Here is a 16626-nt window from a genome sequence, read left to right as displayed (position 1 = left end):
AAAAAAAAAAAAAAAAAAAAAAAAAAAAAAAAAAGAAAAAAGAAAAATAAAGAAAGAAAAAGAAAATTCTGTAGTATTATTTGCATTTATTCTGTTTTCTTAGCCTTTGGATCTTCATTTTCAGTCACTCCCTATTCCTACATCCTCTGGGCATTTAACAAGGTACAGTTCAGCCCCTTAGACTGAGGAATATGTCTTCGACTTTGAGACCAAAGTAAGAAAATCCTTTTTAACTGCTTACATTTCTGTATTAGGACAGGGGCAAAGGAAAAGAAATGAAAATAAGAATAAAGGACAAGCCATGACACTAGCACGATTAAATGAGAGAATTAGCATTCCACAGAAAGAATACTGAACCGAAGTCAAGAAAACTATTCTCAAACTGAATATGCTGCTAATTACTACTTCTTTTATCCTTCATGTTTCTCATTGCCTTTGATCAGGTCTGTCCAAAGTGATTCAACATTTATGAAATAAACAAATATGAGTTTATGCCGCAGGCTTCTTTTTTGCTGTAATGGGTTTCTTTTCTGTAGGCTTCTCAGCGGCTGGTATCTTCTTAGCTGCAGCCTTTTTTCTCACCAGAGGTTTCTTCTGGTTCCTACAGCCAACAGCCTTCTTTCTTCCCTGCCACAGGAATTACTACTTCCTGTATGAACTGGCCAATCACTTGACCTTACGGGACTTTGATTTCCACTGGGGTTGAATTGTTAAAGGAATATTATGGATCCTCGGTGTTTTACTAGTATAAGAAAAGATCAGAGATGTAAAAAATCAATAAAATTATAAGGAAGAGTTTTTAAGAATTATTAATTATATTCATTATTTCCTTTTGGGCTATTTATTTTTTCTGTTTTCATGATACTTGTTTTACTTTTTTCAAAAGCTTTTGGCTTCTGTGGAGTATTATGTGTTAAAAAAAACAGAGAGAGAGAAAGATATATAGAGAGAGATGAGAGAGAGAAATTGGGGGTAGGGTGAAGGAAAGAGGGGAAGAAGAGGAGAGAGAGATATATCTAGGTTCCAGCACATAACACAAATTTATGACCTAATTTATTTATTATTGAAAATGTATTATTGAATGAGCAGAGCACATACATGCTATTGCTGGAGGCAACCATAAGTCACATTCTGACAGGTTACATGTATTTAATGCAACTATTTATTTTTTATACATGAGAAATGAATAATTTCTTTAGTAATTGCCAAATTATACACTTCCCAAAATGCATGGAATCTTCTTAGACATTTACCAAAATGTCATGTGAATTTATGCATATTTCAAGGCAGATTCAGAGAAAATATGTAGAACAGCTTTCTAACTTCCTTTCCAAAGTGTTACATTAAAGGATAGCTTCCATTTTATTGTATTATTTTTTGTATGTTTTAAAATTGTTTAAATAAAATATACTCAAATATAAAACAGAAGCTAAATATATAGTCATACAGCTATTATACAGTAATAAGGTAAAGATTTTTGTTTTCTTTTCCCACTATTTTGGGGGTTGAGTAGGATAAATCTATTCATTTGGTTTCACAATCACCTAAAGATATTTGATAAAGACAAGAGATCTTTGTAGCATTTTAACTGTGTCCTGTGGGACTCATCAACTGACACTTGACCAGAAAAATTAGCATAACCCTTTTACCAAAAGTCAGTAATCTGAAACCAAAAGTGAAAAATTAATTTACTTTCTGGAATGCCAGTGCTTCTAGGGCTGTAAAGTAATTTATAGCTAAATTTGACAACCTGGTGTTTTTCAGTGTCATAATATGACTTAGGGGGATAGGGTGGTGTATAATACACCAAACCTTGAGAAAAAAAAATTCTAATAAAGTAACTCTATTTTATCTCTCATAATTTTAGTCCCTAATACAAACCCTCAACATCTACTACCTCAGGGAATAAATTACTATTTAGTCTTTGGCATTTAGGCAAGAGAGGAGACTATTCTTCAGAGTAATATATTAGCCATAACATTGAAATATTCTAAGAAATGTATTTTTCCCAAATTTATGTTTTCAAAGAAGTATTAAAAGTTCTGGGCTATTTTTTTTCCCCCCAGAGTCATTTGGAATAGTTGATTGAGCTTCGCTGAACCTCAGTCTCTCACTCATTTTAATGCCTATCCACAGACTGAACATATCTCACACAGTGGCTCTGACAATGTATTTAAATGCATTATGTATTTAAATGCATTTAAATACATAGCATGTCCTTCCTATCTCATGTTCCATCCTTGTCATAAAATCTTATAGTCCATTGTTGATTTTTTTTATTTTATAGACTTTTAGGCATTAGAACTCCTTAACTATCTCTAAAACTTCTAGAAAGAATAATTAAAACAAATGCACAAGAGCTTACTTAGGTGGAATGTCAGTGAGTCACAAAGAAATGATTGAATTTCTCTCCCCACTTTGTGCATTTACCTGGTAACTATGTAGAAAGGAAAATCTAAAAAATACTCATTGGTGTTCTGTAAACGTAAGATAGTTATATTTCAGGACTCATAGAGTGGCTCTATATCCATGTCAGAGCAAATTTTTCTAGCAAGGTCATTTTATAGAGGCAAAAAGGGCCCTGTCTTTATATAATCCTGCCAGAGCTGGCTTTCTTGATTATGTATTAATTCATTAATTTTGATAACTGTAATTGAGCATCTAGTATATACCCCTAGGTGCTGGGGAAGCAAAAATAATCTAGTTTTGGACACATTATATATAAAAGAGAAATTACACTTCCATAGGTATGAGAAAAACAAGGTGTACTTGACTGCTATGAGAAAGAAATTATAAATGCATTGTGGATAGTCATAAGTTGAAAACATTTCATCTAGACAGGCAAACAAGAAGAAAGAGTAGGATATACGGGCAAAAGTTATAAAGTGAGGAAAGGCACAAAAATGAAAAGCATATATAAAGAAAAAGTGAAGGAAAATAGGGATATGGCTTTAAATTTTATGATTTAGCTGGACTATTAGTAGCTCTGAATATGATGTTAAGCAAGATATGGCTTGAATCTAGCCACCTGTGAAAAGCTATTTTCCTTTCCTCACAACTCTGAATGGCATGTTACTTTGTTTTGCATCACCAGAAGAGAAAATCAAGCACAATTTAATTTAACAAGTCTTTATTAGGAATTTACAATGGACAGCACTCTATTAAGGTTACAGAACACATAAGAAGAAGGAGTAAGACTAACTCAGGACATAACCAGCAGGCTGAGTGAAAAAGAATCCACTTGGGATGCATACCCTAATTATGGCTGACAGAGTTTTCACCCTCATAGTCTAAATCATTGGTAGTTAACATCAGGGGGAAAAAAAAAAAAAAAGAAGTGTCAATATATTATTTGAGTATTGTGCAAGGTTATCTATTATTTGTATAGCAAACACAATTACTGTTACATTTTATCTCAGCTACTATGTTTGATGCTTTCCTAAAGCTAGGAATTAAAAGAAACTTAAGTATAACTAAAGAGAAGTAACTTCACCAGTTTGGCTTGTTCAGCATTAGGTGTTCAAATGTAGGTACTCAGAAAGGTTGCCCTGACCAGTGCTCCTTATTCTCATGTATTTCAAACTTTAGTGTGTAATGGATTCGTGCAAGGTGCTTGCTGAAAACAGCTTCTCTGCTCCCCACCTTGGATGTCTTTGCAGAGGAATGCAGAGATTTTGGTGGAGGTGGTCTGCAGACCATAATCTAAGAAACACAGCCTTAGGGTAAATACCCAGTAGTGTGATTGCTGGGTTGTAGGATAGCTCTATTTCCAACTTTTTGAGGAGGCTCCATACTGTTTTCCAGTGTGGCTGCACCGCTTGCGTTCCCACCAACAGTGTAAGAGCATTTGCAACGATGTGGATGGAACTAGAGGGTATTATGCTGAGTGAAATAAGTCAATCAGAGAAAGACAATGATCATATGATCCCACTGATATGAGGAATTTGAGAGGCAGGGTGGGGGGTGGGTTGTGGAGGGTGGAGGATGGAGGTTAGGGAGGGAAAAAATGAAACAAGATGGGATGGGGGGAGACAAACTATAAGAGGCTCTTAATCTCACAAAACAATCTGAGAGTTGCTGGGAGTAGTGGGGGTAGGGAGAGGATGGCTGGGTTATGGACATTGTGGGAGGTATGCGCTATGGTGTGCTATGAAATGTGTAAGCTTGATGAATCACAGACCTGTACCCCTGAAGCAAATAATACATTATATGTTAATAAAAAAAATTTTAAAAATGAAACACAGCCTTATAAATTCCTTGTGTAGACAATATCTCACCACTGCACAAGCAATAAACTATTTATCCAGGAACAAAATAGTAAATTTTTTTATCTACATGCTTGAAAGTAAAAATGATGACATTAGTGACTTCTATCTATAACTCCTCTTCAACTTTTATGTATTATTTCTAACATAGCAGATCGGTTTCATTTCCTCTGCTGGTAGTGATGGATAAGGAGTTCCTGGAGTTCTTGCTTGTGAATGACTCTGGGTCTAATCAGGTTTTTCTGGAAGAAAAACATATTATAGGCAATTAGCCTTGTATGCAATGGATGGCAGAAGTTACCAAGTGGGGTGAAATGCCTGTGTCTTCACTTTTCTAAGAAGTGCTTTGTGTTCCATTATGTTTAGTCAACTTTTTTCTTATCTTCTGAGACTTGGTGATGATGTTTTTTTCTTCTTTTTCTCAGAGTCAATCTTCTCTTCCTCTTGACTTGTTCTTTACTCTTTGCCTAAAAACATGTTTGTTCTTAATACAGTAACATAACCACCTCTCAGCCTGACTAGCTTCTTCCTGATGGGGGCACTGAATAAGTATGGAGAGTGTCTCCCACCTTGTCCAATACCTGTCCCCCAACCCCCTGCTCACAGCAGAGCTCTCTTCTCCCTGTCCCTTCTCTTTTTTGAACATTCATCCCTAGTCTTGGAGGCTCTTTCCCTTTATCGCTCCTCTCCCTGGAATAATTTTGTCTCAAGGCCCAGATCAAGTAGTAGTTACCAACTCGTTTCCTTTCAGCTGAGTAGTAAAATTGTTTAAGTTCGAAACAACATAATGATGCACGTTTTTACATCTACTGTGCCAGTACAAGTGGCAAATAAGCTGTATATAATTAGAAAACAAAGTCAAGTAAACAACTTTCTTTGTGATAATAGACTAAAATATGTAGATGCATTATGGCCACCTAGTTGAAAATAGTTCACTTCGCTGCTGGAATAAAATTAGTTGAGCATCCAAAACTCAGCTTATAAACAATTCTAAATCTGAAACAGTATTTTGTGCAGACCATGATATAGATATCCATGTATATCCATAGACCATGATATACAATGACATATTACATGTGTTCATCTGTAGATATGTGCATTATAAACACACACACATACACATACCCACATACACACACACACACACACACATTACAAAAGGGCATACTGGATGGGAATTTAATTTTAATAAATAGCAACAATTTCTTCACTACTCTTGCTATGTGTTATTATATCTTTCAAGAGGGAAAGAAAGAAACAATGAAAGAAAAAGAGGAAAAAAGAACAAAGAACAATATCTTGAAAGTTTAGCTTAGGCCTACATTTCCATGATTAGGTAACTGCTCCACTTAGACATTTAGCTTGGTATCTATAAAAATCTGTTTTCTCTTTATCCCTTTCTAGCACTTGCTAATAAATAACAAAAATAAACGGTTTACAAATATGCACTGAAAACAATTATAGCACAGAGATACAAAGCAAGTCCTTAATCCTCTGCCTACCCCTAACTTCAAGGATCCATTTGCTAAGGATTCACTAAAAAAAAAAAAAAAAAAAAAAAAAAAAGGACTTGCCTGTAAAATATGATCACCTTCCTTTTACCCAAGATTCACTTTGAAACTTCTGATTCACTATGACATTTTTTTACAGAGTTCTTTCTTTTAATTGTGTGTGTTCACACTTGGGTTTTAGGTATCTCTGAACTTATCACTTAAAAGACCTTATCACTTAAAAGTCTTTCAAAATTAATGAATCAAATGCTGTGAGCACATGGATTTCTGAAGAACATTTTAAAAAGGCCAGGCTTTAAAAGTCAAGGATGATAAGAAAGAGGATCAACTAAGTGCTATAGCCAATAATCCAACTCACTCCTTAATGCTTCTGAATTTAAAATTAGAAGTGTTTCACTACACCTGAATTACTTGAATTACTTTGGTTCAGATAAGTAATTCCAATAGATCAACCTTAGAGATAATCTTCTAACTTTAAATTTAGACTCCCTGAAATGTCTGCTCTCCTCAAAATATCATTTTATAGGTTGAAGATGTTGTCCTAAGAAGATCTAAGGAGCTTTAAGATGAGAAAAAAGATGAGACATATTATATCACATGCATAATATGTTTGACTCACTTCTCAAAGTTTTACATTTTGATATAGTTATACAGTTAAAATATAAATCACAGGACTCTTGATTATACTTCTGTCACTCTAAAGAGAAATGGTAGGAATAACAGTTATTGTGTTATGATAGTGAAGAAAACTAATTAGCTTAGGTCATAAGATAAAAGGCATAATGGTAAGCAGTTACTAAACATTAAAAGAAAGGAAGAGATAAATTTCATGAAAACAATAGATCAAAGGAATAAAACCCAGACTGAAGTTAAGTTCATTGCTAACACAATTCCTCTTAATGCAGTAAAGCAAATAAAAATCAATTGACTAGAAAGGATTTCACTTTATATCCAATATACTCACCGTTTCTACTCTCCAATGACTTATCAAATTTGCATAAGTAAAAGTCATAATTAATGTAGACATAGAGTACACAACCATAGCTTTCCTTAGGGATCATGCAATGTCAAAAACTGTTAGAGATGTTAGTTAATATTTCAAGACACCCCTGTAGTAGTCAGGGGTAAAATGCAAAAAGTGTAAAGCAATACACATAAACATATGGAAGCAAATCAGACAAAGATGGGTAAAATGGATATGTAGAACATTCTCCTACAATATTTGATGACCACTCTACTTAGAAGGCCAGGTGTATAATCTTTAAAGATTATATCTGGGAAAAAAAAATCCTATTGCCAAAATGGTAAAAAGCAGGAAATTATTACATATTCTTATTTATACAGTTTAAAAAATAATAATTTCAGACACCGTATTAGGACACATATGTTAAAGAAGTTAAGTCATATATTTTCAAAGGACATTTCAGGCGAGAGCAAAAACAGTATCGTGTGAAACAGAAGGGATACAAATATCCTTCCTCAAACTCTGAAAGGTAAAATGTGTCTGGGAAAATCCATAAAATCCAAGAACCTTTGTAGTGATGATAAAATCTGGTAATGGGTTTTCAGAAGACTTTCATTTCCATAGATGTGAAGTAATTTCCAAGGAAGCCACTTCTGTAAATAACCATTCCATCCCTATAATTCACAAATCCTTAACTAAAATAATCTCAACTTTGAAAAATTTATGTTTAGGGTGCCTAGTTGGCTCAGTTGGTTAAGCATCTGCTTTCAGTTCACATCATGATTTCAGGGTCTGTGTTCAAGCCCCGCATCGGTCTCCCTGTTCAACAGGGATTCTGCTTTTCCCTCTCCCTCTGCAGCTTCCCCCTGCTTGTGCTCTCTCACTCTCATTTGCTCTCTCTTTCTGTCAAATAAGTAAATAAATCTTTTTAAAAATTTATGTTTGCATCTGTGGGATTCAGGACAGTTAACACCTACTAATGCATGTGTTCAGAAATGAGAAACTTGAATATGAAGATATTTAAAATTATGTATTTATGTATTTATTAAATTCCAGCACAATTAACAAATAGAACTGTATTAATTCCACATATACAATATAGTGATTGAATAAATCTATAAATTATTCAGTGCTCATCAAGATAAGTGTACTTTTCTTTTTAATAGATATACTCTTTAATCCCATCACCTGTTTCACCCATTCCACCCACACACTTTCCCTCTGGTAGAACCATCAGTTTGTTCTCTATAGTTAAGAGTCTGTTTCTCTCTTGTCTCTCTCTCTCTCTTTTATCCATCGCTCATTTTTTTAAATTCCATATATGAGTGAGATCATATGACATTTGTCTTTTTCTAACATATGTCACTTAACATTATACTGTCTAGATCCATGTATATTGTTTTGAATAGGAAGATTTTATTCTGTTTTAGGCTGGATAATATTATATATATAAATAAAATTTTATATAAACTATTTATATATTTTATTATAGATATAATATATAATATATATATGTATAATTACTTCTTTATCTATTCATCTATCAAGAGTTTGGCTATTGTAAATAATGCTGCAATAAAAATAGTAGTGCATGTATCCCTTTGAATTAGTGTTTCTGTATCTTTTAGGTAAATAAACTCCACAGTGCAATGACGGGATCATAGAGTAGTTCTATTTTTAATATTTAAAGGAAACTTCACATTGTTTTCCCCATGGCTGCACCAGTTTGCATTCCCACCAACAGTGTAAGAGGGTTGTTTTTTTCTCCACATCCTCTCCAACATTTGTTGTTTCTTGTGTTTTTGATTTTAGCCATTCTGACAGGTATGAGGTAATATCACAATGTGCTTTTAATTTGCATTTCCCTGATGATGAGTGATGTTGAGCATCTTTTCACAAGTGTGTTAGCCATCTATATGTCTTCTTTGGAGAAATGTCTGTTCATGTCTTTGGAGCATTTTTTCATTTGAGTTTTGTTTTTTGGTGTTAAGTTCTGTAAGTAATTTATATATTTTAGACACTAATCCTTTATCAGATAATGTCATTTGCAAATATCTTCTCCTACTCATAAGGGTACCTTTTTGTTTTGTTGGTTATTTCCTTTACAGCTCAAAAACTTTTTATTTTGATGTAATCCCATAGTTTATTTTTACATATATTTCCCTTGTCTCAGGAGACATAGCTAGAGAAATGTTATGATGGTCCATGTCAGAGAGATTACTGCCTTTGCTCTCCTCTAGGATTTTCATGGTTTCAGGCCCCATTTGAGGTCTTTAATCCATTTTAAGTTTATTTTTGTGAATGGCCTAAGAAAGTGTCCAGTTTCATTCTCTTATGCGTGGCTGTCTAATTTTCCCAACACCATTTGTTGAAGAGACTATCTTTTCCACATTGTTTATTCATTCCTTTTATGTGAAATATTAATTAACCATATAATTGTGGGTTTATTTCTGGGTTTTCTGTTCTATTCCTTTGATCTATGTGTCTATTTTTGTGCCATAGTACCAACATAGTACCAACAGTACCATACTGTTTTGACCACTACAGCTTTGTAATATAACTTGCAGTATGGAATTCTGATGCTCCAACTTTGTTTTTCTTTTTCAAGATTCTTTTAGCTATGCAAGTTCTACTGTGGTTCCATAAAAATTTTAGGATTGCTTATTGTAGTTCTGTGAAAAATGTTGTTGGTATTTTGATGGGATTGTATTTAATCTGTAGATTGCTCTGCATAGTATGGACATTTTAATAATATTTATACTGCCAATCAATGAACATGGAATGTTTTTCCATTTATTTGTGTAGTCTTCAATTTCTTTCATGAGCGTTTTATGTTTTCAAGTACAAGTCTTTTAGAGTTTTGATTAAACTTATTCCTAGGTACTTCACTAATTTTGGTACAAATTGCAAATGGGATTGTTCTCTGAATTTCACTTTTCTAAAGATTTTTTATTTTAAGAAGTCTTATACCCAACTTGAAGCTCAAACTTACAACCCTGAGAGATCAAGAGTTACATGCTCTACCAATAAAACCATCCAGGTGCCCCTCTTAATTTCATGTTCTGATGCTTCATGATGAGTGTGTAGGAATTCAACAGATTTCTGTCGATTAATTTTGTATCCAGCAACTTTACTAAGTTAATTTATCAGTTTTAGTAGTTTCTTGATGGAGTCTTAGGATTTTTTATATATAGTACCATATCACCTGCAAATATGGGAATTTTTCTTATTCTTTACCCAATTTGGATGCCTTGTATTTCTTTATGTTGTCTAACAGCTGTGGCCAGGACTTTCAGTACATTGTTGAATAAAAATATTGAGAGTGGACATCTTTGTCATTCCTATTTCCCCACTGTCTACTATTTCTGTGTAGGTTTTACATATAAGGGTTGATATGCTGAGGTATGTTCTCTCTAAACCTACTTTCTCAAATGTTTCTTTTGCACCTATTGCAATGCCCATATGTATTTTATTCTTACTCTTGCTCATGTGATGTATCACATTAAATGATAGGTGAATATTGAACCACCCTCGATTCCACTTGATTGTGGTGAGCAATTTTTAAAGTACAAGATTCAGTTTGCTAGTATTTTGTTAAGGATTTTGTATCTATGTTTATTAAAATACTGTCCGGTTCTCTCTCTCTCTCTCTCTTTTTTTTTTTTTTTTTTTTTTTTTTGTAGTGTCTTCATTTTGGTTTTGGAATCAGAGTGATATTGGCCTCATAGAATGAATTTGGAGGTTTTCCTTCCTCTTCTATTTTTTTTTGAATACTTTTGAGAAGACTAGATATTAACTTTTCTTTCAATATTTGAGAAAATTTTCCTGTGAAGTATTGTGTTCCTGAACTTTGGTTTGTTAGGAATTTTTTGATTACTGATTTGCTTTCATTGCTGGTAATCAGTCTATTCAAATTTGCTGCTTCTTTCTGATTCAGAAAGAGATACATATGTCTCAGATTATCCATTTCCTCGATATTGTCCAATTTGTTGGCATAATGTTTTCATAATATTCCCCTACCTTTGTTTGTATTTCTGTGATGTTGGTTGTTATTTCTTCTATTTAATTTATAATTTTACCTAATTTGGGTCCTTCTTCCTTTACCTCCTACCTCTCATGAGTCCGGCCAGAGGTTTATCAATTTCCTTGACTTTTTCAAAGAAACCACTCCAGGTTTCATTGATCTATTCTATTGTTGTTTTTGTTTTGTTTTGTTTTTAGTTTGTTTTTTAGTTTTTAGTTTTTAGTTTGTTTTTAGTTTGTTTCTAATATCATTTATTTCTTCTATAATCCTTATTATTTCCTTCCTTCTGCTGGTTTGGGTATTGTTTGATCTTCTTTTTCTAGCTCCTTTAGGTGTAAGGTTAGGTTGTTTTTTTGATATTTTTGTTCCTTTTGGAGTCATGGCCTGTTTTGCTATAAACTTCCCTCTCAGAACTGCTTTTGCTGCTTCCCAAAGATTTTGTAACAGGGTGTTTTCTTTTTATTTTTAAGATTTTATTTATTTATTTGACAGACAAAGATCACAAGTAGGCAGAGAGGCAAGCAGAGAGAGGGGAAGGGAAGCAGGCTCTCCACTGAGCAGAGTCTGATGTGGGGCTCGATCCCAGGACCGTGGAATCATGACCTGAGCCGAAGACAGAGGCTTTAACCCATTGAGCCACCCAGGTGACGCTGTACCAGTGTGTTTTCATTTCCATTTGTTTCCATGAAAAATTATTATTTCTTCTTTGATTTTTTGCTTGACCCATTCATTGTTTAAGAGTATGTTATTTAACCTCTATGTATTTGTGCTCTTTCTAGATTTTTCCTTGTGGTTGATTTTTAGTTTTATAGCTTTGTGGTCAGAAAAGTTGCATAGTATGACTTTGACCCTTTGAATTTATCCAGTCTTGTTTTGTGGCCTAATATGTGATCTATTCTTGGAGAATGTTCCTTGTGTACTTGAAAAGAATGTGCATTCTGTTGTTTTAGAATGGGATGTTCTGAATAGATCCGTGTTAGAGCCTTATGGTCCAGTGTGTCATTCAAAACTACAAGTTCCTTGTTGGTTTTTGATTTTCTGTTTGGATGATCTATCCACCAAGGTTAAGTGGGATGTTAATGTCTTTACTGTTATTGTAATGCTATAGATTAGTAAATATATGTTTGTTATTGACTGTTTTATGTATTTGGATGTTCTCCTGTTGGGTGCATGAATATATGCAATTGGTATATTTTCTTGTTGGATTGTCCCCTTTCTTATTGTATCTCATCCTTCTTTGCTCCTTTCAGTCTTTGTGTTAAAATCTATTCTGCCCAATATAAATATTTCTTTGGCTCCCTATGACATCCATATGCAGGACAATTGTTTCTTCAACCCCTCACTTTGAATCTGTAGGTCTTTTGTTCTGAAATGAATCTCTTACAGGGAACATACAGATGGCTCTTGTTTTTTTGTTATTTTTATCCACTCTGTTTTCCTATGTCTTTTGATTGGAGTGTTTAATTGATTTAAATTTCAAGTAATTATTGATAGGTATGTATTTATTGTCATTTTGTTACTTGTTTTGTAGTTCTTTTTTCATCCTTTTTTTCATGGTGCTTATTTTCTTTAGTGATATACTTGGATTTCTTTTTATTCTGCACATATATATTAGTGTTTTTTGAACTTGCAATTACAATTAAGCTTGTATATAACAACTTCTGCATATCGCTGTATTAAGTTGATGATCGCTTAAATTTGAACCCATTCATGTCCCTCTCCCCTACATTTACAGTAAATGGTGTCATATTATACATCCTTTAACTTTATGAATCCCTTGATTAATTTTTATAGAAATACTTATTTTTACTCTGTTTGTGATTTACTTTTTATGCTATCACGAATGGTCTTCCCACTGAAAGAGTTCCTTTTAATATCTCTTAAAGGGCTGATTTAGTAGTCATGAACTCCTTTACCTTTTGTTTGTGGAATTCTTTATCTCTTGTATTGTGAATGATAGCCTTGCTGGATAGAGTATTCGTGCATGCAAATTTTTCGCATTCATCACTTTGAATATGTGACATTACTCCTTTCTGGTTTGGGAAGTTTCTGCTGAAAAATCTGCTATAACCTAATGGGGCTTCCCTTATATGTAACTATCATCTTTTCTCCTGTTTCTTTGAAGTTTTTTCTTTATCATTTTTTGCCATTTTCATTCCTATGTGTCTTGGTGTGGACCTCCTTAGGTTGAATTTTTAGGGGGATCTCTGTGCCTCCTGGATCTGGATATCTGTTTCTTTCTCCAGATTAAGGAAATCTTCTGCTATTATTCTTCAAATATACTTTCTAATCCCTTTTTTCTCTCCTCTTCCTATGAGTCCCTATAATATGAATATTAGTCTTAATGGAGTCACTGTGTTCTCTAAGACTATTCTCAATATGCATATATTTTTTCCTCTCATTTATTCACCTTGATTATTTTCTGTTACTTTTCCAGTTCATAAACTCATTTATCTGAATTTCTGGTCTATTTATTCTATGTAATGTATTTTCAATTTCATTTGTTGTGTTTTTCATCTCTGATTAATTCATTTTTGTCTCGTTGTTAAGGGTCTTACTGACGTTCTTGACTCTTAAGTCCAATGAATATCCTTATGATCATTACTCTAAATTAACCAACAAGTATATTGCTTATATCTGTTTCACTTAGGTCTTCTGCTGTGGTTTGGTACTATTCTTTCATTTGGGAGATGATATTCTGGTTCCTCATTTTTTCTAACCCTGTCTGTTTCTGTGTGCTATGAAAGTCAGCTACATCTCTTGCTTTTGAAGGTAAGGGCCTTATGAAAAAAAGGTCCTATAGTGCCCTGCAATGAAGTGTCTCCTTTTCGGCAAGGCCTAGAATTCAGAGCATATCTCCTATGTGTGTTGCATGTACTCTGCTGTTGAGCTGCCTCTTTTTCCTTCAGTCCAGGTGTCTGCCGAAACTCTTTCTGCCTATTGTAGACTGTGTTTTGTCCCTGGCTGAGTGGGGCACATTTTAATAAGGGGGAGTGCTCGTCTGCTTGTGAAATGTGACCTCTAACCACTGCTTCTAGAACTGAATCTAGCAAAATGCACATGTCAGGAGATGAAGTGTTGTTGAGGGTTTGTGCTGGTCTTCTAGGGAAGGAGTTTAAGGTGCTAGGACTGAGCAAGTGTAGATGCCAGAGGTGGATCTTTGGTAGTGCTGGGCATGGTGTAAGTAAGCTAGGTAGTGAGTGTCAGCCTTGTGCTGGTTTCTCTAGGTAGCCCTATGTTTATGTTGGTGGGCAAAAGGAGTGAGCAAGGCAATTGATATCTACTAGCTCTTTTGTTCCTGGAGCAGTCTCCTGGTGATTCTTGGCCCTCAGGACCAGCTCTTCAATGAGTAAATAATCTCCCTCCCTTCTGCCCAGGCCTTTTTAAATTGTTGCTTCCATGCTGTATCTCCCCTGGTTGTTGGTCCTTCTCTCTCTTTAGGGGTGGGGACTTGACTTCCTAACATCCTCAAGCCTCTCCCAGAGCCTCGCCTGCTGATTTTTAAAATTCCAAGCTTTAAGTCATGCTTAAATTCATACCCTCTTGTTTCCAAATTCACAATTCACAAAATTCATACCCTATTTTTTCCAAAGCCAAATGTTATGGGAATGTGTCTATCCTGTGCAGGCTTCTCAGTATGATAGTCTCTCTCCCTTCCCTGTACCACTGGCTCCTCCCTTTCCAGATGGCTATGGTCCATTTCATTTCCAAACTGTGTCTCCACCTTCCTACCTTCTTTGTTGTAGCCTCTTCTCTACATTATGTGGTAGCATTTGTTTTGCCACTCTTTGGGTCATTTTCTGGGTTATTTACACTAATGTGTCATCTAGTTATATCAGTGGGACCAGGTAACCCTAGAGTCCTCCTCTTCTGCCATTTTCTCATCCTCCCCTGAAGAATTTTTTAAAAAAATTTCTCACCAGAAATATTTTTTCCACAATTAATCATTACTCTGATCTAAGACATGAGGCAAAACCGAGCATCACTTAGTAATCCAGGATTCAGAATTCACAGAGGTGGATATGGAACATGGGACCAGAAGGAAACAAAATGCATTAGGGAAATTTAAGAATAATGAAAAAAAAAACAAAGAAGAAAGTTAATGAAGTGATCTATTTTCACTATTGACTAAGATTATACAAATAATTGAAAACTTTATCAGCTAGTGAATATTTTACTCAATATGTGTTTTAGAATTGATATAATGTATTTATAGACTACCTTTTGTAAGAAGATATCTAAAGCCATGAAAAGAAGCTATTAGGAAAACATTCTAAGCAAATACATATATAATAAGAATTCTTTGAGGAATTAGAAGGAGGTTAGTCTGAAGGGAAAGGCCACACTGCCATGCTTAAGTTAAGGATTTTAAGTTTTCTTGTACTGCAACTTTTTTATGGGTAACCATTTTTTTCACTGAAGCTATATAGATTGTAAAAAAAAATATTTTAAAAATAACATTTAAATTAAATAATTGAAAATACAATGCATTTTAAGATAAGTCATACTTTATATAAATATAAATGTTTTTAATTTTAGCTAATTCAGTCCACTGATTTTGTCTCTGGACAAAATCACCATTTAAAAAAATGTGATTTTTTTTTAAGATTTAATTTATTTATTTGACAGAGAGAGAGTTCACAACTAGGCAGAGAGGCAGGCAGAGAGAGAAGGGGAAGCAGGCTCCCTGGTAAGCATAGAGCCCCATGTGGGGCTCGATCCCAGGGCCCTGAGATCATGACCTGAGCTGAAGGCAGAAGCTTAACCTACTGAGCAACCCAGGTGCCCCTAAAATGTGATCTTTGATTTAGAAAATTCCTAAGAAAACAGATAACACCACTGAGCTTTGTTCGCATAGCATTTGCTTATGAGAAAATAGCCAGACCCTTTTAAAGCTTGTAATAGTAGTAATCTTCTCTGCAGTGGTGGTCATTAAACTTATGAAAGTGCATACGGTAAATATCACTAACTGGGAAAGACTGAGTCTTGAAACTCTTAATGTTCAAATCAATAGTGATAATACGAATGTTTTTATGATTGAAAAATTTAATTCGAACTATAATGCCTGTATGATTCATAGTGAAAAATAAGTATATAGTTCAACATGAACTATACACTTCAATGTGAAGTATCACATATTTTAGAAATACGCCTAGTGTTCAAATTAAAATTTTAATTATCATTTTCAGAGGCAGGCAGGAAGGAGAAGAGTATATTAGCCATTGCTTTCTTCACTTGTCTTATAATAAGCATTATGCTTTTTATAATTTCAATAGACCCAAGGAGAGTACAATAAAATATATTTTATTTAATTTTGAAGTGAAAATAAAATAGTCTCATTAAGAAAATCATGTTATAATGACTAGAGAACAACTGTGCCTACATAACTTTATTGGGAGCAAAGGCTATCCTTAATAGACACAAAGTAAGTACATTACTAAAATGATGGATTTTCTGTCATGCATTTTTAATTAAAACCAATGTTGTCATTAAAAAAGATACTTCTTCGGGGAGGAGTCAAGATGGCGGAGAAGTAGCAAGCTGAGACTACTTCAGCTAGCCGGAGATCAGCTAGATAGCTTATCTAAAGATTGCAAACACCTGAAAATCCATCGGCAGATCGAAGAGAAGAAGAACAGCAATTCTGGAAACAGAAAAACAACCACTTTCTGAAAGGTAGGAACGGCGGAGAAGTGAATCCAAAGCGACGGGAAGATAGACCCCGGGGGAGGGACCGGCTCCCGGCAAGCACCGGAGCAACGGCGCACAAAATCAGGACTTTTAAAAGTCTGTTCCGCTGAGGGACATTGCTCCAGAGGCTAAACCGGGGCGAAGCCCACGCGGGGTCAGCGTGGCCTCAGG

This window comes from Mustela nigripes, chromosome 15 (genome assembly GCF_022355385.1).
Source record: "Mustela nigripes isolate SB6536 chromosome 15, MUSNIG.SB6536, whole genome shotgun sequence".
NCBI lineage: Eukaryota > Metazoa > Chordata > Mammalia > Carnivora > Mustelidae > Mustela > Mustela nigripes.
The sequence above is the reverse complement of the archived record's forward strand: the minus strand, read 5'-3'. Positions refer to the sequence as shown.